The 25,092-nt window shown below is 40.4% G+C and overlaps 1 non-coding gene across 1 annotated transcript; it reads right to left on the reverse strand.

Annotated features, from left to right (window-relative positions):
• Positions 1 to 6,061: 6,061 nt before the first annotated feature.
• On the reverse strand, positions 6,062 to 6,169 carry LOC112700597 (small nucleolar RNA R71). Its single transcript, XR_003153501.1, has one exon. It is a non-coding gene; the product is annotated as a small nucleolar RNA R71 (small nucleolar RNA).
• Between the last annotated feature and the right edge of the window lie 18,923 nt (positions 6,170 to 25,092).

The raw sequence follows: 25,092 nt of genomic DNA on the forward strand, positions 1-25,092 counted from the left end.
ATCTTACTATGGTTCGGGGGAAATACTTGGATTTTAGTCCGGAAAGTGTGAGGGTGGCGTTCAACTTGCCTATGATGCAAGGAGATGAACATCCTTACACTAGAAGGGTCAACTTTGATCAAAGGTTGGACCAAGTCCTCACAGTCATATGTGAAGAGGGCGCCCAATGGAAGAGAGATTCAAGAGGAAAGCCGGTTCAATTGAGAAGGCATGACCTCAAACCCGTGGCTAGAGGATGGTTGGAGTTCATCCAACGCTCAATCATTCCCACTAGCAACCGGTCCGAAGTTACCATAGACCGGGCTATCATGATCCATAGCATCATGATTGGAGAAGAAATAGAAGTTCATGAGGTTATAGCCCAAGAACTCTATAAGGTGGCGGACAAGTCCTCTACCTTGGCAAGGTTAGCCTTTCCTCATCTCATTTGTCACCTCTGTTATTCAGTTGGAGTTGACATAGAGGGAGACATCCCCATTGATGAGGACAAGCCCACCACTAAGAAGAGGATGGAGCACACAAGAGATCTCACTCATCATGAGATCCCTGAGATTCCTCAAGGGATGCACTTTCCTCTACAAAACTATTGGGAGCAACTAAACACCTCCCTAGGAGAATTGAGTTCTAACATGGGACAACTAAGGGTGGAGCATCAAGAACACTCCATCATCCTCCATGAAATTAGAGAAAATCAAAGAATCATGAGGGAGGAGCAACAAAGACAAGGAAGAGACATTGAGGAGCTCAAGCACTCCATAGGATCTTCAAGAGGAAGAAAGAGCCGCCATCACTAAGATGGACCCGTTCTTTGATTTCCTTGTTCTTTATTCTTCTGTTTTTCGAATTTTATGCTTATGTTTATCCATGTTTGTGTCTTGTGATCATTAGTGTCTTAGTGTCTATGCCTTAAAGTTATGAATGTCCTATGAATCCATCACCTTTCTTGAATAAAAACGTGCTTAAATTGAAAAAGAAAGAATTGCATGAATTTTGAATTTTATAACAGTTTAATTAATTTGATGTGGTGGCAGTATTTTTGTTTTCTGAATGTATGCTTAAACAGTGCATATGTATCTTGAATTTGTGGTTCATGAATGTTGGCTCTTGAAAGAATGATGAAAAAGGAGACATGTTACTGAGGATCTGAAAAATCATAAAAATGATTCTTGAAGCAAGAAAAAGCTATGAAAAAAAAATCGAAAAAAAAAGAGAGAAAAAGAAAAGAAAACGAAAAAAAAAGAGAGAAAAGAAATAAAGTTGTGATCCAAGGCAATAAGAGTGTGCTTAAGAACCCTGGACACCTCTAATTGGGGACTCTAGCAAAGCTGAGTCACAATCTGAAAAGGTTCACCCAATTATGTGTCTGTGGCATGTATGTATCCGGTGGTAATACTGGAAGACAGAGTGCTTTGGGCCACAGCCAGGACTCAATAAGTAGCTATGTTCAAGAATCATCATACCCTACTAGGAGAATCAATAACACTATCTGGATTCTAAGTTCCTAAAGAAGCCAACCATTCTGAATTTCAAAGGATAGAGTGAGATGCCAAAACTGTTCAGAGGCAAAAAGCTAAAAGCCCCGCTCATCTAATTAATACTGATCTTCACAGATGTTTTTGGGATTCATTGCATATTCTCTTCTTTTTATCTTATTTGATTTTCAGTTGCTTGAGGACAAGCAACAATTTAAGTTTGGTGTTGTGATGAGCGGAGAATTTGTACGCTTTTTGGCATTGTTTTTAGTATGTTTTTAGTATGATCTAGTTAGTTTTTAGTATATTTTTATTAGTTTTTAGTTAAAATTCACTTTTCTGGGCTTTACTATGAGTTTGTGTGTTTTTCTGTGATTTCAGGTATTTTCTGGCTGAAATTGAGGGACCTGAGCAAAAATCTGATTCAGAGACTAAAAAGGACTGCAGATGCTGTTGGATTCTGACCTCCCTGCACTCGAAGGGGATTTTTTGGAGCTACAGAAACCCAATTGGCGCGATCGCAACGGCGTTGGAAAGTAGACATCCTGGGCTTTCCAGCAATATATGATAGTCCATCCTTTGCCTAAGATGTGATGGCCCAAACCGGCGTTCAAAGTCACCCTCAGAAATCCCAGCGTTAAACGCCGGAACTGGCACCAAAATGGGAGTTAAACGCCCAAACTGGCATAAAAGCTGGCGTTTAACTCCAGGAAGAGTCTCTACACGAAAATGCTTCATTGCTCAGCCCAAGCACACACCAAGTGGGCCCGGAAGTGGATTTTTATGTCATTTACTCATCTCTGTAAACCCTAGGCTACTAGTTTTCTATAAGTAAGACATTATACTATTGTATTTTCATCTTGGTTCTTCTGGTTCCCTCTCTGGGACCGAAGCCAATGATCACTCTTGTTCTTATGTATTTTCAACGGTGGAGTTTCTACACACCATAGATTAAGGTGTGGAGCTCTGCTGTACCTCGAGTATTAATGCAATTACTATTGTTCTTCCATTCAATTCCGCTTGTTCTTGTTCTAAGATATCACTTGTTCTTCAACTTGATGAATGTGATGATCCGTGACACTCATCATCATTCTCACCTATGAACGTGTGACTGACAACCACCTCCGTTCTACCTTCGATTGGGTGAATATCTCTTGGATTCCTGATTGCACGATGCATGGTTGATCGCCTGACAACCGAGCCAACCATTCTGTGAGATCAGAGTCTTCGTGGTATAGGCTAGAACTGATGGCGGCATTCAAGAGAATCCGGAAGGTCTAACCTTGTCTGTGGTATTCTGAGTAGGATTCAATGATTGAATGACTGTGACGTGCTTCAAACTCCTAGCAGGCGGGGCGTTAGTGACAGATGCAAAAGAATCGATGGATTCTATTCCGGCCTGACCGAGAACCGACAGATGATTACCCCATGCTGTGACAGAGCATAGGCAACGTTTTCACTGAGAGGATGGGAGGTAGCCATTGACAACGGTGAAACCCTACATAAGCTTGCCATGGAAAGGAATAAGAAGGATTGGATGAAGACAGTAGGAAAGCAGAGAGACGGAAGGGAAGGCATCTTCATACGCTTATCTGAAGTTCCTACCAATGAATTACATAAGTATCTCTATCTTTATCCTTGTGTTATTTTCGTTCATCACCATATCCATATGAGTTTGCCTGACTAAGATTTACAAGATGACCATAGCTTGCTTCATACTAACAATCTCCGTGGGATCGACCCTTACTCGTGTAAGGTTTATTACTTGGACGACCCAGTGCACTTGCTGGTTAGTTGTGCGAAGTTGTGTAATGCCATGGTATTGAGCCACCAAGTTTTTGGGGTTCATGACCGGGGATTATGAGAGTTGTGAAAAGTATTGTTCACAATTTCGCGCACCAAGAACCGACAGATGGATAGCCGTGCCGTGACAGGGTGCGTTGAACATTTCCACTGAGAGGATGGGAGGTAGCCACTGACAACGGTGAAACCCTTGCATAAGCTTGCCATGGAAAGGAGTAAGAAGGATTGGATGAAGACAGTAGGAAAGCAGAGAGACGGAAGGGACATAGCATCTTCATGCGCTTATCTGAAATTCCCACCAATGAATTACATAAGTATCTCTATCTTTATCTTTATGTTTTATTCGTATATCACCCATATCCATTTGAGTTTGCCTGACTGAGATTTACAAGGTGACCATAGCTTGCTTCATACCAACAATCTCTGTGGGATCGACCCTTACTCGCGTAAGGTTTATTACTTGGACGACCCAGTACACTTGCTGGTTAGTTGTGCGAAGTTGTGTTTATGCCATGGTATTGAACACCAAGTTTTTGGATTCATTACCGGGGATTATTTGAGTTGTGAAAAGTATTGATCACAATTTCTTGCACCAAGTTTTTGGCGCCGTTGCCGGGGATTGTTGAGTATGGACAACTGACGGTTCATCTTGTTGCTTAGATTAGGTATTTTTTTTTCTTCAGAGTTCTTAAGAATGAATTCTAGTGTTTCATGATGATCTGTTGAAGTATGGCTGGCTGTGAAGCCATGTCTAATTCTATTGGACCGAGGTTTCAACTTATCATCATAAGAGCTTGTTGATTTCTATCAATCTTGCTGTTGGAGCAGTGATCTGCTAAGGCTTGGCTGGCCATTGGCCATGTCTAGTGTTTTGGACCGAAGCTTTCTTTGAAAGCTTGGCTGGCTGTGAAGCCATGTCTAATTCCTGGACCGGAGTCTTAGACTAGCATTGCGCTGATTCCTGGAATTCTCATTAAGAATTTTGATATCTTTTTTTCACTTAATTTTCGAAAAAAAAAACCACAAAAAAATTACAAAGTCATAAAATCCAAAAATTTCTTGTTTGAGACTCTATTCTCATTTTAAGTTTGGTGTCAATTGCATGCATTCATTCATGTGTCCTAAGTGATTTTCAAGTTATTCTTGATGATTTACTTGCTCTGATCTTTGAATTCTCTTGACTTGAGTGTTTTATGTGCCTCATATGCATTCTCATTTTGTTAGTGTCAGTAGTATACAAACTGCTAAGTTTGGTGTCTTGCATGCGTTGTTATTTGATTTTAGTGCATTTTGATTATTCTTATTATTAAAAATTCAAAAAATATTTTTAATTTGTGTCTTTTCAAGTCAATAATACAGGGAATTGAAGATTCAGAACATACAACAGAGGAATTACACAGAAAAAGCTGGGCATTCAAAATGCCCAGTAAAGAAGACAGACTGGCGTTTAAACGCCAGCTAGGGTGCCTGGCTGGGCGTTTAACGCCCAAAAGGGTAGTATTTTGGGCGTTAAACGCCAGAATGTGCACCATTATGGGCGTTTAACGCCAGGATGGCACAAGAGGGAAGATTTTGTTTTTAATGCAAATTTTTTTCAAGTTTTCAAAATTTTTCAAAATCAAATCTTTTTCAAATCATATCTTTTCAATCAAATCTTTTTCAAAATCAATTTCTTTCTATTTTCAAAATTACTTGCTATCAATTAATGATTTGACTCAACATTTCAAGTATGTTGCCTTTTCTGTTGAGAAAGGTTTAATGTTTGAATCATATCTTTTCTTGTTAGCCAAGTTATTAATTTTTTTTAAAAAATCAAATCTTTTTTTTAAAATGTTTTTCAAATCATGTCTTCTCAATCACATCTTTTTAAAATCAATCATATCTTCTTAACCACATCTTTTTTCAAAATAGTTTTCAATCAAATCTTTTTGATTTCCAATTTCAAAATCTTTTTCAAAAATCACTTTACTTCCTTCTCAATCATGGTTTTCGAAAATCAATAAGTGTTTTTCAAAATGTTTTCAAAATCCTTTACTTAATTTTCGAATACTACTTCCCTTCTTCTCACATCCTTCTATTTATAGACTAACATTATTCCTTAAATCACAATTCGAACTCCATCTTTCTTGATAAGTTCGAATTTTCTACCTCTGTCTTCCATTTTCCTTTTCCTCTGACACCTTAAGGAATCTCTATACTGTGACATAGAGGATTCCACATTTTCTTGTTCTCTTCTCTTTCTTATGAGCAGGAGCAAGGACAAAAGCATTCTTGTTGAGGCTGATCCTGAACCTGAAAGGACCTTGAAGAGAAAGCTAAGAGAAGCCAAGGCACAACTCTCTGTAGAGGACCTAACAGAAATCTTCAAGGAAGAAGAACCCATGGCAGCCGAAAACAACAACAATGCCAACAATGCAAGGAAGGTGCTGGGTGACTTTACTGCACCTACTCCCGACTTCTATGGGAGAAGCATCTCTATCCCTGCCATTGGAGCAAACAACTTTGAGCTTAAGCCTCAATTAGTTTCTCTAATGCAACAGAATTGCAAGTTTCATGGACTTCCATTGGAAGATCCTCATCAGTTCTTAGCTGAGTTCTTGCAAATCTGTAACACTGTCAAGACTAATGGGGTTAACCCTGAGGTCTACAGACTTATGCTATTCCCTTTTGCTGTAAGAGACAGAGCTAGGACATGGTTGGACTCTCAACCTAAAGAAAGCCTGAACTCTTGGGAAAAGCTAGTCAATGCCTTCTTGGCAAAGTTCTTTCCACCTCAAAAATTGAGTAAGCTTAGAGTGGAAGTCCAAACCTTCAGACAGAAGGAAGGAGAATCCCTCTATGAAGCTTGGGAAAGATACAGACAATTAATCAGAAAATGTCCCTCTGATATGCTTTATGAATGGAGCATCATAGGTATTTTCTATGATGGTCTCTCTGAACTATCCAAGATGTCTTTGGATAGCTCTGCTGGAGGATCTCTTCATCTGAAGAAGACGCCTACAGAAGCTCAAGAGCTGATTGAAATGGTTGCAAATAACCAATTCATGTACACTTTTGAAAGAAATCCTGTGAACAATGGGACAAATCAGAAGAAAGGAGTTCTTGAGATTGACACTCTGAATGCCATATTGGCTCAGAACAAAATATTGACTCAGCAAGTCAATATGATTTCTCAAAGTCTGTCTGGAATGCAAAATGCACCAGGTAGTACTAAGGAGGCTTCATCTGAAGAAGAAGCTTATGATCCTGAGAACCCTTCAATGGAAGAGGTGAATTACATGGGAGAACCCTATGGAAACACCTATAATCCTTCATGGAGAAATCATCCAAATTTCTCATGGAAGGATCAACAGAGACCTCAACAAGGTTTCAATAACAATAATGGTGGAAGAAATAGGTTTAGCAATAGCAAGCCTTTTCCATCATCTTCTCAGCAACAGACAGAGAGTTCTAAGCAGAACACCTCTGACTTAGCAACCATGGTCTCTGATCTAATCAAAACCACTCAAAGTTTCATGACTGAAACAAGATCCTCCATCAAAAATTTGGAAGGACAAGTGGGTCAGCTGAGCAAGAAAATTACTGAACTCCCTCCTAGTACTCTTCCAAGCAATACAGAAGAAAATCCAAAAGGAGAGTGCAAGGCCATCAACATGGCCGAATTTGGAGAGAAGGAAGAGGCAGTAAATGCCACTAAGGAAGACCTCAATGGACGTCACTGGCCTCTAATGAGTTCCCCAATGAGGAACCATGGGAATCTGAGGCTCAAAATGAGACCATAGAGATTCCATTGGACTTACTTTTGCCATTCATGAGCTCTGATGAGTATTCTTCCTCTGAAGAGGATGAGTATGTCACTAAAGAGCAAGTTGCTAAATACCTTGGAGCAATCATGAAGCTAAATGACAAGTTATTTGGAAATGAGACTTGGGAGGATGAACCCCCTTTGCTCACCAAAGAACTGGATGACTTGTCTAGGAATAAATTACCTCAAAAGAGACAAGATCCTGGGAAGTTTTCAATACCTTGTACCATAGGCACCATGACCTTCAAGAAGGCTCTGTGTGACTTAGGGTCAAGTGTAAACCTCATGCCTCTCTCTGTAATGGAGAAGCTAGGGATCTTTGAGGTGCAAGCTGCAAAAATCTCACTAGAGATGGCAGACAACTCAAGAAAACAAGCTTATGGACTTGTAGAGGATGTTCTGGTAAAAATTGTAGACCACTACATCCCTGCTGATTTCATAGTCCTAGAGACTGGGAAGTGCATGGATGAATCCATCATCCTTGGCAGACCCTTCCTAGCCACAGCAAAGGCTGTGATTGATGTTGACAGAGGAGAATTGATCATTCAAGTGAATGAAGAATCCTTTGTGTTTAAGGCTCAAGGATATCCCCCTGTCATCATGGAGAGGAAGCATGAAGAGCTTCTCTCAAAACAGAGTCAAACAGAGCCACCACAGTCAAACTCTAAGTTTGGTGTTGGGAGGCCACAACCAACTTCTAAGTTTGGTGTTGAACCCCCACATTCAAACTCTAAGTTTGGTGTTGGAAGGTTCCAACATTGCTCTGAGCATCTCTGAGGCTCCATGAGAGCCCTCTGTCAAGCTACTGTCATTAAAGAAGCGCTTGTTGGGAGGCAACCCAATGTTATATTTTATATATTTTTCTTTGTTATTTTATGTTTTCTGTAGGTTGATGATCATGAGAAGTCACAAAATCAATTGAAAAAGCAAAAACAGAAAGAAAAACAGCACACCATGGAGGAAGAACCTGCTGGCGTTTAAACGCCAGTAAGGCTAGCAGATGGGCGTTTAACGCCCAGTCTGGCACCATTCTGGGCGTTTAACGCCAGAAAGGGGCACCGGACTGGCGTTAAACGCCAGAAAAGGGCAAGCACTTGGCGTTAAATGCCAGAAATGGGCACCAGCCCGGCGTTTAACGCCAGAATTGGCTCAAAACACATTTTTGCATGCCATTTGGTGCAGGGATGACTTTTCCTTGACACCTCAAGATCTGTGGACCCCACAGGATCCCCACCTACCCCACCACTCTCTCTCTTCTTCACCCATTTACCAATCACCTCAACACCTCTTCCCCAAAAAACCCTTCACCTATCAAATCCCATCTTTCTCTTCACCACTCACATCCATCCTTCATAAAACCCCACCTACCTCACCCTTCAAATTCAAACCACTTTCCCTCCCAAACCCACCCAAACATGACTGAACCATGAGCCCCCCACTCCTATATAAACCCTTCTTCACTCCCTCATTTTCACACAACCTAAACACCACTTCTCCCCCTTTTTGGCCGAACACAAAGCCTTCCCCATCTCCTTCATTTCTTCTTCTTCTACTCTCTTCTTTCTTCTTTTGCTCGAGGACGAGCAAACCTTTTAAGTTTGGTGTGGTAAAAGCATTGCTTTTTGTTTTTCCATAACCATTTATGGCATCCAAGGCTGGAGAAACCTCTAGAAAGAGGAAAGGGAAGGCAAAAGCTTCCACCTCCGAGTCATGGGAGATGGAGAGATTCATCTCAAGGGTGCATCAAGACCACTTCTATGAAGTTGTGGCCTTGAAGAAGGTGATCCCCGAGGTCCCTTTCAAACTCAAAAAGAGTGAATATCCGGAGATCCGACATGAGATCCGAAGAAGAGGTTGGGAAGTTCTTACCAACCCCATTCAACAAGTCGGAATCTTAATGGTTCAAGAGTTCTATGCCAATGCATGGATCACCAAGAACCATGATCAAAGTGAGAACCCGGACCCAAAGAATTCGCTTACTATGGTTCGGGGGAAATACTTGGATTTTAGTCCGGAAAATGTAAGGTTGGCATTCAACTTGCCCATGATGCAAGGAGATGAACATTCTTACACTAGAAGGGTCAACTTTGATCAAAGGTTGGACCAAGTCCTCACAGTCATTTGTGAAGAGGGCGCCCAATGGAAGAGAGATTCAAGAGGAAAGCCGGTTCAATTGAGAAGGCATGACCTCAAACCCGTGGCTAGAGGATGGTTAGAGTTTATACAACGCTCAATCATTCCCACTAGCAACCGGTCCGAAGTTACCCTAGACCGGGCTATCATGATTCATAGCATCATGATTGGAGAAGAAATAGAGGTTCATGAGGTTATAGCTCAAGAACTTTATAAGGTGGCAGACAAGTCCTCTACCTTGGCAAGGTTAGCCTTTCCTCATCTCATTTGTCACCTCTGTTATTCAGTTGGAGTTGACATAGAGGGAGACATCCCCATTGATGAGGACAAGCCCATCACTAAAAAGAGGATGGAGCACACAAGAGACCCCACTCATCATGAGATCCCTGAGATTCCTCAAGGAATGCACTTTCCTCCACACAACTATTGGGAGCAACTAAACACCTCCCTAGGAGAATTGAGTTCCAACATGGGACAACTAAGGGTGGAGCACCAAGAACATTCCATTCTCCTCCAGGAAATTAGAGAAGATCAAAGAATCATGAGAGAGGAGCAACAAAGACAAGGAAGAGACATTGAGGAGCTCAAGCACTCCATAGGATCTTCAAGAGGAAGAACAAGCCGCCATCACTAAGGTGGACCCGTTCTTTAATTTCCTTGTTCTTTAATTTCCTGTTTTTCGAATTTTAGTGCTAATGTTTATCTATGTTTATGTCTTGTGATCATTAGTGTCTTAGTGTCTATGCCTAAAAGTTATGAATGTCCCATGAATCCATCACCTCTCTTAAATGAAAAAATGTGCTTAATTGAAAAAGAAAAGAATTGCATGAATTTTGAATTTTATAACAGTTTAATTATTTTGATGTGGTGGCAATGCTTTTATTTTCTGAATGTATGCTTAAACAGTGCATATGTCTTTTGAATTTGTGGTTCATGAATGTTGGCTCTTGAAAGAATGATGAAAAAGGAGATATGTTACTGAGGATCTGAAAAACCATCAGATTGATTCTTGAAGCAAGAAAAAGTAGTGATTCAAAAAAAAACGAAAAAAAAGAGAGAAAAAGAAAGAAATAAAGTTGTGATCCAAGGCAAAAAGAGTGTGCTTAAGAACCCTGGACACCTCTAATTGGGGACTCTAGCAAAGCTGAGTCACAATCTGAAAAGGTTCACCCAATTATGTGTCTGTGGCATGTATGTATCCGGTGGTAATACTGGAAGACAGAGTGCTTTGGGCCACAGCCAAGACTCAATAAGTAGTTGTGTTCAAGAATCATCATACTTAACTAGGGGAATCAATAACACTATCTGGATTCTGAGTTCCTAAAGAAGCCAATCATTCTGAATTTCAAAGGATAGAGTGAGATGCTAAAACTATTCAGAGGCAAAAAGCTAAAAGCCCCGCTCATCTAATTAATACTGATCTTCATAGATGTTTTTGGAATTCATTGCATATTCTCTTCTTTTTATCTCATTTGATTTTCAGTTGCTTGAGGACAAGCAACAATTTAAGTTTGGTGTTGTGATGAGCGGATAATTTGTACGATTTTTGGCATTGTTTTTAGTATGTTTTTGGTATGATCTAGTTAGTTTTTAGTATATGTTTATTAGTTTTTAGTTAAAATTCACTTTTCTGGACTTTACTATGAGTTTGTGTGTTTTTCTGTGATTTCAGGTATTTTCTGGCTGAAATTGAGGGACCTGAGCAAAAATCTGATTCAGAGACTAAAAAGGACTGTAGATGCTGTTGGATTCTGACCTCCCTGCACTCGAAGTGGATTTTCTGGAGCTACAGAAGCCCAATTGGCCAGCTCTCAACGGCGTTGGAAAGTAGACATCCTGGGCTTTCCAGCAATATATGATAGTCTATACTTTGTCCAAGATTTGATGGCCCAAACCGGCGTTCAAAGTCACCTTCAGAATTCCCAGCGTTAAACGCCGGAACTGGCACAAGAATGGGAGTTAAACGCCCAAACTGGCACCAAAGCTGGCGTTTAACTCCAAGAAGAGTCTCTACACAAAAATGCTTCATTGCTCAGCCCAAGCACACACCAGTGGGCCCGGAAGTGGATTTTTATGTCATTTACTCATCTCTGTAAACCTTAGGCTACTAGTTTTCTATAAGTAGGACCTTTTACTATTGTATTTTAAATCTTTCAATCTTTAGATCTTTTGATCATGTTTTTATGATTGAACCCTCTTTGGGAGGCTGGCCATTCGGCCATGCCTAGACCTTGTTCTTATGTATTTTCAACGGTGGAGTTTCTACACACCATAGATTAAGGTGTGGAGCTCTGCTGTACCTCGAGTATTAATGTAATTACTATTGTTCTTCTATTCAATTCCGCTTGTTCTTGTTCTAAGATATCACTTGTTCTTCAACTTGATGAATGTGATGATCCGTGACACTCATCATCATTCTCACCTATGAACGTGTGACTGACAACCACCTCCGTTCTACCTTAGATTGGGTGAATATCTCTTGGATTCCTGATACACGATGCATGGTTGATCGCTGGTGGACGAAATTGTGATCACCACAACTTCGCACAACTAACCAGCAAGTGTACTGGGTCGTCCAAGTAATAAACCTTATGCGAGTATGGGTCGATCCCACAGAGATTGTTGGTATGAAGCAAGCTATGGTCATCTTGTAAATCTTAGTCAGGCAAACTCAAATGGATATGAATGATGATATACGAATAAAACATAAAGATAAAGATAGAGATACTTATGTAATTCATTGGTAGGAATTTCAGATAAGCGTATGAAGATGCTTGTCCCTTCCGTCTCTCTGCTTTCCTACTGTCTTCATCCAATCCTTCTTACTCCTTTCCATGGCAAGCTTATGCAAGGGTTTCACCGTTGTCAGTGGCTACCTCCCATCCTCTCAGTGGAAATGTTCAACGCACCCTGTCACGGCACGGCTATCCATCTGTCGGTTCTCAATTAGGCCGGAATAGAATCCAGTGACTCTTTTGCGTCTGTCACTAACGCCCCGCCTTCAGGAGTTTGAAGCTCATCACAGTCATTCAATCATTGAATCCTACTCAGAATACCACAGACAAGGTTAGACCTTCCGAATTCTCTTGAATGCCGCCATCAGTTCTAGCCTATACCATGAAGACTCTGATCTCACGGAATGGCTGGCTCGGTTGTTAGGCGAGCACTCGGTTGTCAGGCGATCAACCATGCATCGTGTATCAGGAATCCAAGAGATATTCACCCTATCTAAGGTAGAACGGAGGTGGTTGTCAGGCACACGTTCATAGGTGAGAATGATGATGAGTGTCACGGATCATCACATTCATCAAGTTGAAGAACAAGTGATATCTTGGAACAAGAACAAGCGGAATTGAATAGAAGAACAATAGTAATTGCATTAATACTCGAGGTACAGCAAAGCTCCACACCTTAATCTATGGTGTGTAGAAACTCCACCGTTGAAAATACATAAGAACAAGGTCTAGGCATGGCCGAATGGCCAGCCTCCCAAAGAGGTTTCAATCATAAAAACATGATCAAAAGCTCTTAAGATTGAAAGATCCAAATACAATAGTAAAAGGTCCTACTTATAGAAAACTAGTAGCCTAAGGTTTACAGAGTTGAGTAAATGACATAAAAATCCACTTCCGGGCCCACTTGGTGTGTGCTTGGGCTGAGCAATAAAGCATTTTCGTGTAGAGACTCTTCTTGGAGTTAAACGCCAGCTTTGGTGCCAGTTTGGGCGTTTAACTCCCATTCTTGTGCCAGTTCCGGCGTTTAACGCTGGGAATTCTGAGGGTGACTTTGAACGCCGGTTTGGGCCATCAAATCTTAGACAAAGTATGGACTATCATATATTGCTAGAAAGCCCAGGATGTCTACTTTCCAACGCCGTTGAGAACGCGCCAATTAGGCTTCTGTAGCTCTAGAAAATCCACTTCGAGTGCAGGGAGGTCAGAATCCAACAGCATCTGCAGTCTTTTTTAGTCTCTGAATCAGATTTTTGCTCAGGTCCCTCAATTTCAGCAAGAAAATACCTGAAATCACAGAAAAACACACAAACTCATAGTAAAGTCCAGAAAAGTGAATTTTAACTAAAAACTAATAAAAATATACTAAAAACTAACTAGATTATACTAAAAACATACTTAAAACAATGCCAAAAAACGTACAAATTATCCGCTCATCAATCGCCTGACAACCGAGCCAACCATTCCGTGAGATCAGAGTCTTCGTGGTATAGGCTAGAACTGATGGTGGCATTCAAGAGAATCCGGAAGGTCTAATCTTGTCTGTGGTATTCTGAGTAGGATTCAATGATTGAATGACTGTGACGAGCTTCAAACTCCTGAGGGCGGGGCGTTAGTGACAGACGCAAAAGAATCACTGGATTCTATTCCGGCCTGATTGAGAACCGACAGATGGATAGCCGTGCCGTGACAGGGTGCGTTGAACATTTCCACTGAGAGGATGGGAGGTAGCCACTGACAACGGTGAAACCCTTGCATAAGCTTGCCATGGAAAGGAGTAAGAAGGATTGGATGAAGACAGTAGGAAAGCAGAGAGACGGAAGGGACACAGCATCTTCATGCGCTTATCTGAAATTCTCACCAATGAATTACATAAGTATCTCTATCTTTATCTTTATGTTTTATTCGTATATCACCCATATCCATTTGAGTTTGCCTGACTAAGATTTACAAGGTGACCATAGCTTGCTTCATACCAACAATCTCTGTGGGATCGACCCTTACTCGCGTAAGGTTTATTACTTGGACGACCCAGTACACTTGCTGGTTAGTTGTGCGAAGTTGTGTTTATGCCATGGTATTGAACACCAAGTTTTTGGATTCATTACCGGGGATTATTTGAGTTGTGAAAAGTATTGATCACAATTTCGTGCACCATGGTCCATCAGTGATCTTAAGGGCATTAGCCCAGCCAGATGCTGCACAAGATCCTATTAGAGGGTGACGCCAAGCCAGTGGTTCAACCACAAAGGCGGCTGAATCCAGCCATGAAGGAGGTGGTGCAGAAATAGGTCACTAAATTACTAGAGGCTGGGATTATTTATCCTATTTCTGATAGCCCCTGGGTAAGCCCTGTCCAAGTCGTCCCTAAGAAAGGTGGCATGACAGTGGTCCATAATGAAAAAAATGAACTGGTTCCCACAAGAACAGTTACAGGGTGGCGTATGTGTATTGATTACATAAGGCTCAATACAGTCACCAGAAAAGATCATTTTCCTTTACCATTCATAGACCAGATGCTAGAATGACTGGCAGGTCATGAATACTACTGCTTCGTGGATGGATATTCAGGTTATAATCAAATTGCAGTAGATCCCCAGGATCAAGAGAAAACAGCATTCACATGTCCATCCGAAGTATTTGCGTACAGAAGGATGCCATTTGGTCTGTGCAATGCACCTGCAACCTTTCAAAGGTGCATGCTCTCTATTTTCTCTGATATGGTGGAAAAATTTCTGGAAGTCTTCATGGATGACTTTTCTGTATTCGGAGACTTATTCAGCTCCTGTCTTGACCATCTAACACTTGTTCTAAAGAGATGCCAAGAGACGAACCTGGTTTTAAACTGGGAAAATGTCACTTTATGGTGACTGAAGGAATTGTCCTTGGGCACAAAATCTCGAACAAGGGTATAGAGGTGGATCAAGCTAAGGTAGAGGTAATTGAAAAATTACCACCACCTGCCAATGTTAAGGCAATCAGAAGCTTTTTGGGGCATGCAGGATTCTATAGGAGGTTTATAAAATATTTTTCAAAAATTGCCAAACCTCTGAGTAATCTGCTAGCTGCTGACACGCCATTTTTCTTTGATAAGGAGTGTCTGCAGGCGTTTGAGACTGATGAGAGAACTTTTGTGTGGTCTAGAAATTTGTGGATAAATCCTCGTTGCAAGTATAGTTTCTAAACCTTCAAAAGTCCTTTCATACAAACGTTTTGGTTGTCACATGTAACAAACCACTTTGAAATTGATAACCGAGTATTCAAACCTCGGGTCATCTTCTCAAGGAATTGCAGGGAGGTATGTTCTTATTATTGGTTATGAAAAAGTGTGTTTGGGGTTTTGGATTAAGGTAAAAGGTACAAGTATATTTTTAAAGCAATAAAAAATAAATAAATAACTATAAAATAAGCTCTTGGCAAGATATGGGAACTGGAGGTCCTATCCTGGTTATCCTTATCAATCGTAATGAGAATTGGATTTTTCTCCCACTTTGTTAACCTCTAACTATGAAGGTAAGTTAAGTGGATGAATTCCAATTTTCAATTAACAATGAGTTTGATAACTCAAGAGTCACCAATTATTTAACCAAGACCAAAAGGAAAAAAATTGTATCTACTGGAATAACAATGCCCTCAGATTGGGAATAGTAAAAAGGAACAATCATAAACTGAAATGCTTCAAATATCATTAAATAAAATATTCAAATCTTAACATGGAGAAGTTCATAAACTAAATTGGGATAAATAAAAATAAAGAACCTGGGATTGAGAGTCACTCCTAAAACTAAGAGAAGTCCTAAATCCTAATCCTAAGAGAGAGGAGATATCCTCTCTCAAAACTAGATCTAAATCATGGAAAGTGAATTATGAGTGCATCCTTATGAATGGATGTATTCTCCCACTTTATAGACTCTAATATGTGTTCTCTGGGCCAAAAACTGAGTCAGAAACAGCCCAGAAGTCACTTCCAGCGCTTTCTGGTCCGTACAGGTCGCGGAAAAGTGACGCGGTCACGTCGTCCACGCGGCCGTGCGGGTTGCGCTCCTGCCAGGTCACGCGTCCGCGTGACCCACGCGTTCGCGTTGCCTGGCGTCGAGGCAGCTATGGCAAATTATATATCAAATCGAAGCCCCAAACGTTAGCTTTCCAACGCAACTAAAACCGCGTGGTTTGGACCTCTGTAGCTAAAGTTATAGCCATTTGAGTGCGAAGAGGTCAGGCTGGACAACTTAGCAGTTTCTCCAACTTCTTGTATTCCTTCCACTTTTGCATGCTTCCTTTCCATCCTCTGAGCCATTACTGCCTTATAATATCTGAAAACACTTAACACACATATCAAGGCATCTAATGGTAATAAGAGAGGATTAATAATAAGCAAATATAAGATCAAAGAAGCATGTTTCAATCATAGCACAAAATCAGGAAGGAAAATGTAAAACATGCAAATAGTATGAATAAGTGGGTAAAGAGTTGATAAAAACCACTCAATTTAGCACAAGATAAACCATGAAATATGGGTTTATCAGAGACCCTGAAAGCTAAGCTGGTCACAGCACCAGTCATCTCTGCACCAGACTGGACATTACCATTTGAATTGATGTGTGATGCCAGTGATCATGCCATTGGTGCAGTGTTGGGACAGAGGCATGACAAACTCATGCACGTCATTTACTATGCTAGCCGTGTTTTAAATGACGCACAGAAGAACTACACAACCACAGAAAAAGAATTACTTGCAGTGGTTTATGCCATTGACAAGTTCAGATCCTATTTAGTAGGATCAAAAGTGATTGTGTACACTGATCATGCTGCTCTTAAATATCTACCCACAAAGCAGGATTCAAAACCCAGACTCATCAGATGGGTGTTGCTTCTGCAAGAGTTTGATATAGAAATAAGAGACAAAAAAGGGACAAAGAACTAAGTAGCAGATCACCTGTCCCGAATAAAACCAGTAGAAGGGGCGTCCCTCCCTCTTACTGAAATCTCTGAGACCTTTCCGGATGAGCAACTCTTTGCCATCCAGGAAGTGTCGTGGTTTGCAGACATTGCAAACTACAAGGCAGTAAGATTCATACCCAAAGAGTACAGTAGGCAGCAATCAAAGAAGTTGATCACGGATGCAAAGTACTATCTTTGGGATGAACCATATCTCTTCAAGAGATGTGCAGACGGAGTAATCCGTAGATGTGTGCCTAAAGAAGAAGCACAGAAGATCCTCTGGCACTGCCATGGATCACAGTATGGAGGACATTTTAGAAGTGAGCGAACAGCCACAAGAGTTCTCCAATGTGGCTTCTACTGGCCTACTCTCTATAAGGATTCCCGAGTGTTTGTACTTAATTGTGACAGTTGCCAAAGATCTGGCAATTTGCCTCACAGTTATGCCATGCCTCAACAAGGGATCTTGGAGATTGAGTTGTTTGATGTATGGGGTATTGATTTCATGGGGCCTTTCCCACCATCATACTCAAACACTTACATTCTGGTGGCAGTGGATTATGTATCCAAATGGGTGGAAGCTATTGCTACACCCACTAATGACACTAAGACAGTGTTAAAATTCCTCCAGAAACACATCTTCAGCAGATTTGGCACCCCTAGAGTACTAATTAGTGATGGGGCACTCATTTTTGCAATAAACAGCTCTACTCTACTTTGGTTCGTTATGGAGTTAGCCACAGGGTGGCCACTCCATATCATCCACAGACAAAAGGGCAAGCAGAAGTCTCAAATAGAGAACTCAAAAGAATCCTAGAACAGACTGTAATTAACCGTAGAAGGGATTGGGCAAGAAACTTGGATGATGCTTTGTGGACATACAGAACAGCATTCAAGACCCCTATAGGGACCTCTCCATTCCAGCTTGTGTATGGAAAGGCATGTCACTTGCCAGTGGAACTGGAATATAAGGCCTACTGGGCAACCAGATTCCTGAACCTTGATGCCAAGTTAGCTGGAGAAAAATGATTGCTCCAGTTAAATGAGCTAGAGGAATTTAGACTCAATGCTTTCGAGAATGCAAAAATATACAAAGAGAAAGCAAAAAGATGGCATGATAAGAAATTGTCATCCAGAGTCTTTGAGCTAGGGCAAAAAGTTCTGCTATTTAATTCTAGGCTCAGATTTTTCCCCGGAAAATTGAAGTCCCGGTGGAGAGGTCCATATGTGATTACAAACGTGTCACCATATGGATACCTAGAGCTTCAGGATAACGATTCTAATAAAAAGTTCATTGTTAATGGACAGAGAATTAAACATTATCTTGAAAGTAACTTCGAGCAAGAATGCTCAAAACTGAGACTTGATTAGAGCTCAGTAATAGTCCAGCTAATGACAATAAAGAAGCGGTTGCTGGGAGGCAACCCAGCCATTTACAAAGTATTTGTTAATTAATTGATTTTTTTTTTACAGGTATATGTCAGGTATCTTCAAGGTAAAATAGCAATTGCTTGAATTCACAAAGTTACAAGGGAATTTGGAAGCTCACTAGCGTGAAAAAGCCAGTAAGAAACATTTTGGGCATTGAACACCCAAAAGAAGTACCCACTGGGCGTTCAACGCCAATGAGGGTAGCCATCTGGGCGTTAAATGATGTGTGGAAAGCGATCCAACACAAAACTCACCAGCAAGTGTACCGGGTCGCATCAAGTAATAATAACTCACATGAGTGAGGTCGATCCCACAGGGATTGAAGGATTGAGCAATTTTAGTTTAGTGGTTGATTTAGTCAAGCGAATCAAGTTTTGGTTGAGTGGGTTGTATTTAACAGAAGCTAAATTGCTTGGAATATAAAGGGAGAAGGGAGAATCGCAGTAAATTAAAGAACAGGAAAATAAACTTGCTGAATCTTAAAGAACAAGAAGGTAAATGACTGAAACTTAAAGTGCAAGAAATGTAAATTACAGTAACTTAAATGGCAAGGAATGTAAATTGCTTGAATGTAAAAGGGATTCGAGGACTGGGATTGCAGAATCTAAACAAAGAGAGATTGAATTGCCATAATTAATAGAGCAGAAATTTAATTGGGAGCAAAGAGAATTCAAACAGAAATTGAAAGGAAAGTGCAGCAGGGTTCACAGAAGAACCAAAAGTAAATTGGGATCTCAGGACTCCAGAGACTAGGTAGCAGAGCCTAGATCTCAATTACCTTCCTAGATCCAAGTTCTCAAAGCAATTGACAAGAAAATAAAGAAGAAGCAGTAAAGGAAATTGAAATTAAACTCAATTGTGCAGAAAGATGTTTAAAGAGATTTTGAATGGAGATTGAGACAGAATTTCCTCAATTCTTCACACCCAAAACTCAAAACAAGGAAATTAAAAAGGCCTAAGCAAGAACGAGGAAGAAGAGAGATCAATTCTCCACCCCAATTCTCTGAAATCTCAGTGAAGTCACCAAGAGAAGCTCCAAAGTGCAAAAATAAAATTCAAAGCTCAAAGAAAGTGAAAAATTCAAAAGTCAAGTAAAAGGTCTTAATTACATCAAACTAGTTCCTATTTATACACTTTCTATTCTTGGATTTTGGGATTTGGATGGGCTTTTGATTTGGTGAAGAAATGAATTAAATTGGATTTTTAATTTAATTTTCGGCCCAAAAATAATAGCTTCCAGGAGGCTGCCCTGCCCTTGTGGAGGGCAGGGCAGGATTTGGTGCTTGGTGTGTGTGTGGTGCGCCAGAATGGTGCCTTGGTGCGCAGGATGCTGCCCTGCCCTCGCGGAGGGCAGGGCAGAAAAAGTTGGTGCGCCAGAATGGTGCCGTGGTGCGCTGCTGGTGCTGCCAGATGATGCTGCGGTGCGCCAGAATGGTGCCTTAGTGCGCCAGAATTGTGCCACAACAAAATGCTGCCCTGCCCTCGCGGAGGGCAGGGCAGTGTTTCCAAACTGAAGTCCCGCGTTCGAATCATGGCAGAAACACACGCTACTTAATTTCCTTGGCTTTCTTGGCACCAAAGTGAGGCTTAATTCCTTGCTTCCTCATGGTCCCGTGTTCAACTCTTGTGGCAAGCATTGGTAGAAATTTTCCTTTGATTTTCTTCCCTTGTGAGCCCGATACTGCCCTTGTGGAGGGCAGGGCAACATTTTCTTCTTCTTGATTCCAAGGCACAAATTTGTGCTCTGCCCTTGTAGTGGGCAGGGCAGAGTTGCCTTTTATGCTTTGTTCCCTTATGTTGCCCTCCTAGAGGGCAGTGTGCCCTTGTGGAGGGCAATGCTTGCCTCCCCTCTTTACATGCGGCACACTTCTCCTTCCTTTGACCACGTTTTCTTCTCCTTTGGTCACGCTTTCTTAGGCCACGCTTTTCTCTTTTATTCTTTTCTTCACCTACAATAAACCAAAACAACCACTCCAAGTATCACTAAATTCACAAGGCTTATAAATCAACTAAAATTCAATTAAAATTAGCTTAAACCTCATGAGTTAACATTAATTTCATGGTGGTTGCTTGATTTAAAGAAGTTATGCATTTTCACTCCAAATCACTTACTTAGGATGCAAGAAAGTGCATAAAGACTAATAAAACAAGTGAAATTAGCTTGAAAAATGGGTATATGATGACTTGTCATCACAACACCAAACTTAAATCTTGCTTGTCCCCAAGCAAGCATCAAAATTAAGAGCAATTGAAATGAATAAGAAAAGAGTACATATCCTTATTAGGCATATAGCAGAACTTGATTTATGGGATCTTTATGCAGACAATGATAACTCAATTATTGTTGCTGTTACATAATGTACATCTTTCCTCAAAGGCTTGCTAAACTTGCTGTTATAAGACTCACTTTTTAATTACTCCCTTGCTAACTTTTCTTGGCTTACAATGCTTAACAAGCTTATTATTCTTTTGGAGGTTTGGTGTCAAATGTTGCAATAGCAGCCTTTGGCTTTATTATTTTTTTTTCTTTTACTCATCATTTTTCCACCAAAGACACATTGCTCACTAATTCTTCCTAGGATCATTGATGCCCAGCATCTCTTTGGATAACTAAATGTTCTGTATCTAAGTTGCTCTTTATTGTGGACTTTCAATTGGCCATCCCAAATCAGTTGATCTAAGTGACCGGGTTTTAAAATACCCCTTAGAATTTACTCATCCAAGCATATCTTAGTACAAGAACACCACAGGCATATGTCCTAGGGTCCAAGCTATTGGTGTCCAACCTTTATTCTTTGTTTTTCTTGCCATTTTGGCTTTTTCTTCTTCCTTTTCTTTCTGTTTTTGTTACCAAGGGCTTTTTCATTATTGATAAGAGTCTTTGTAACAGCAAGCTAACTCACATTTGAATGAGAATGATATTATGCAACAATTATTTCATGAGTTATGCATTTAATCAAACACATATACCACCACTAACTCCCATTCTTACTTATGCAGCATTGGATATTTCACTTTTCAATTCAAACAAATCTCTTTTATTTAAGCATATGGGAAACAAAACAAATTTTAGCTAAGTGATGGATAACAAGCATTATGCAGATTTAGCATTTTTAACAAACAATTTCACTTGCAACTAGATAAACACTTTAGCAAGACATACAATGGTTTCCAAATTCAAAACATTTCACAGCAGCAAGGATTAAGTTTAGATACAACCTTTGAAGTTGCAGCCCTTTGATTCTTCCTTCTGTTGTGTTCTCTTTGAGTTAAGATGCATAATGTCTTCAATTGTTGACTCATGTCCTGCATAATTCTCAAAGTTGCTTGCTTCTCAAGCCCTTAATTATATGGTTAGTATGCATAAACTGAGTGTGGTTCCTGGATTGATTTTGGTGCGGGAACACCAAACTTAATTATTTGCCACTGCCTCTTATGCAACAGTTTTAACCATATGTGAAACCTTGTGTCCTTGCTAAAGGTTAATGAAATTAAAGCTAGAAAGCAATTAAACAGTCGAATAATGTGTTTGGTTGCTTGGAGCTAGCATCATGCATGAGGTGAGAATGTGTTTTTAAATGAGATTTCTGGTGGAACACCAAACTTAGAATCTTTCATTCTCTCTTAAATTGTTTTGGTGTGCAACACCAAACTTAGCTCCTTGCAATCCATACTAATTATTCAACATTTTTATTGAAAAAGCTATAAAAAGAAAGCTACCTCAGGTTGGGTTGCCTCCCAACAAGCGCTCTTTTATTGTCACTAGCTTGACATTCTTCCATTTTTACTTCAATGAGGATTTAGGTTCTGGACCTCTTTTTCTTTGTTCCATTGTCCACCTAGGTACAGTTTTGCTCTATGACCATTTGCTGTAAACCGACTCTTTGTTGCTTCATCTAGCAATTCAATACTTCCATAAGGAAAGACCTTAGTTACCAAGTATGGACCAGTCCACTTAGACTTAAGCTTGCCAGGGAATATCTTGAGTCGTGAGTTGTACAAGAGTACTTGTTGTCCAGGTTTGAATTCTTTCTTCAAAATCTTCCTGTCATGCCATCTCTTGGCTTTTTCCTTGTATATCTTGGTATTTTCATAGGCTTCTAGCCTAAACTCATCTAGTTCATTCAGCTGCAACAACCTTTTCTCTCCTGCTGCCTCAGAATCCAGGTTTAGAAGTTTAGTAGCCCAGAAGGCTTTGTGCTCAAGCTCTACAGGGAGATGACAAGATTTGCCATATAACAGCTGAAATGGGGACTTCCCAATAGGAGTTTTGAAAGCTGTTCTGTAAGCCCAAAGTGCATCTTCCAACTTCCTAGCCCAATCCTTTCTTGTGCTACCTACTGTTTTTTCTAGGATTTTCTTCAGTTCCCTGTTTGCTAATTCCGCCTTCCCATTAGTCTGAGGGTGATATGGTGTGGCTACCTTATGAATAACTCCATATTTGTGGAGACGTTTCTCCATTTGTTTGTTACAAAAATGACCACCACCATCACTGATGAGACCTTTGGGTACTCCATATCTAGTAAAGATGTGCTTCTTTAGGAATTGAAGGACAATTTGTGCATCACAGGTAGTTGTGGCTATGGCTTCCACCCATTTTGAAACATACTCCACTGCTACCAAAATATATCTGAATGAATAAGAAGGGGGAAAGGGTCCCATGAAATCAATGCCCCATAGATCAAACAATTCTACCTCCAAAATGAAGTTCTGTGGCATCTCATTCCTTCTTGTTAATCCTCCTGCTCTCTGGCATTCATTACATTGGTGGACAAACTCCCTGGCATCTTTGAAGATGGTTGGCCAATAGAAACCACTTTGTAATATTTTTGCTGCTGTTCTTTCTGGACCAAAGTGTCCACTATAAGCTGAGCCATGGCAATGCCATAATATATCTCTTATTTCACTCTCAGGAATACATCTCCTGATTATTCCATCAGAGCACCTTTTGAACAAATAGGGTTCATCCCACAAGAACTTCCTTGCTTTATTGATTAGTTTCTTCACTTGTTGCTTGGTGAATTCTTGAGGTATCTTCTTCCCTACTTTGTAGTTTTCTATATCAGCGAACCATGGTATTTGTTGGATCAGCATAAGATGTTCATCTGGGAAGCTTTCATTCACAGGTAATGAGGCCTTTTGAATTGTTTCTTGTGGCAGCCTTGACAAATGATCAGCAACTAGGTTTTCAGTACCTTTCCTGTCCCTTACCTCAATGTCAAATTCTTGTAGGAGTAGAATCCACCTGATAAGTCTTGGTTTAGCATCCTGCTTTGACATCAAATACTTGAGAGCGGCATGATCAGTATAAACCACAATTTTAGATCCTATCAAATACGATCTAAACTTATCAAATGCATAGACTACAGCTAACAATTCCTTCTCTGTTGTAGTGTAATTTTTTTGAGCCTCATTCAATACTTTACTTGCGTAATATATGACATGATGCAAGTTTCCCTTCTTCTGTCCAAGTACAGCACCAATTGCAATATCACTTGCATCACACATGAGTTCAAATGGTAAGTTCCAATCCGGGGGTGTGATAATTGGTGCTGTTGTGAGTTTATGTTTTGAAGTTTCAAAAGCATGCTGGCAATTTTCATCAAAAACAAAAGGTTGATCAATCATTAAAAGGTTACTCAAAGGTTTGGCTATTTTAGAAAAATCTTTGATAAACCTTCTATAAAGTCCTGCATGCCCCAAGAAACTTCTAACAGATTTCACATTAGTTGGTGGAGGGAGTTTTTCTATTATTTCCACTTTTGCCTTGTCAACCTCTATCCCTTTTCTTGAAACTTTATAGCCAAGAACAATCCCCTCAGGCACCATGAAATGGCACTTCTCCCAGTTCAAAACCAAATTAGTTTCTTGGCACCGTTTCAAGACAAGTGTTAGATGGTTTAGGCAAGTATTGAAATTATCACCAAAAACAGAGAAGTCATCCATGAAAACCTCTAAAAATTTTTCAACCATATCTGAGAAAATGGAGAGCATACACGTTTGAAAAGTGGCTGGGGCATTGCATAATCCGAATGGCATTCTTCTATAGGCAAAAACTCCAACTGGGCATGTGAAAGAAGTCTTTTCTTGGTTCTTTGGATCTACCACTATCTGATTATACCCAGAATAGCCATCCAAGAAGCAATAATAAGCATGGCCAGCCAACCTTTCAAGCATTTGATCAATGAAAGGAAGTGGGAAGTGATCTTTGCGTGTGGCATCATTCAGCCTTCTATAATCAATACACATCCTCCACCCTGTCACAGTTCTGGTGGGAATGAGTTCACTCCTCTCATTAATAATGACTGTCATCCCCCCTTTCTTTGGTACCACTTGGACTGGGCTTATCCATGAGCTATCGGAAATAGGATATATGATTCCTGCATTCCATAATTTCATTACTTCCTTCTGGACGACTTCCTTCATTGCAGGATTTAGTCTTCTCTGAGGTTGAATTACTGCTTTGGAATTGTCCTCCAAAAGAATCTTATGCATGCATACTGTAGGGCTGATGCCTTTCAGGTCATCAATGGTCCATCCTAAGGCATCCTTGTGAGCTCTGAGAACATCAAGAAGCTCTCCTTCTTCTTTCTTTGTTAAGGACGAATTAATGATCACTGGGAAGCTCTCTGAAGTGCCAAGAAATGCATATTTGAGATGAGAAGGTAATGGCTTCAGTTCTTGTTTTTGCACCTCTTCTTTCTTGCTTGGTTCCACCTCTTTGCCTATGGAAGCCTCAGCTACATGTTCCTCTATTATTTCTTGATTTTCTTTT

Source organism: Arachis hypogaea, chromosome 6 (assembly GCF_003086295.3).
Source record: "Arachis hypogaea cultivar Tifrunner chromosome 6, arahy.Tifrunner.gnm2.J5K5, whole genome shotgun sequence".
Lineage (NCBI taxonomy): Eukaryota > Viridiplantae > Streptophyta > Magnoliopsida > Fabales > Fabaceae > Arachis > Arachis hypogaea.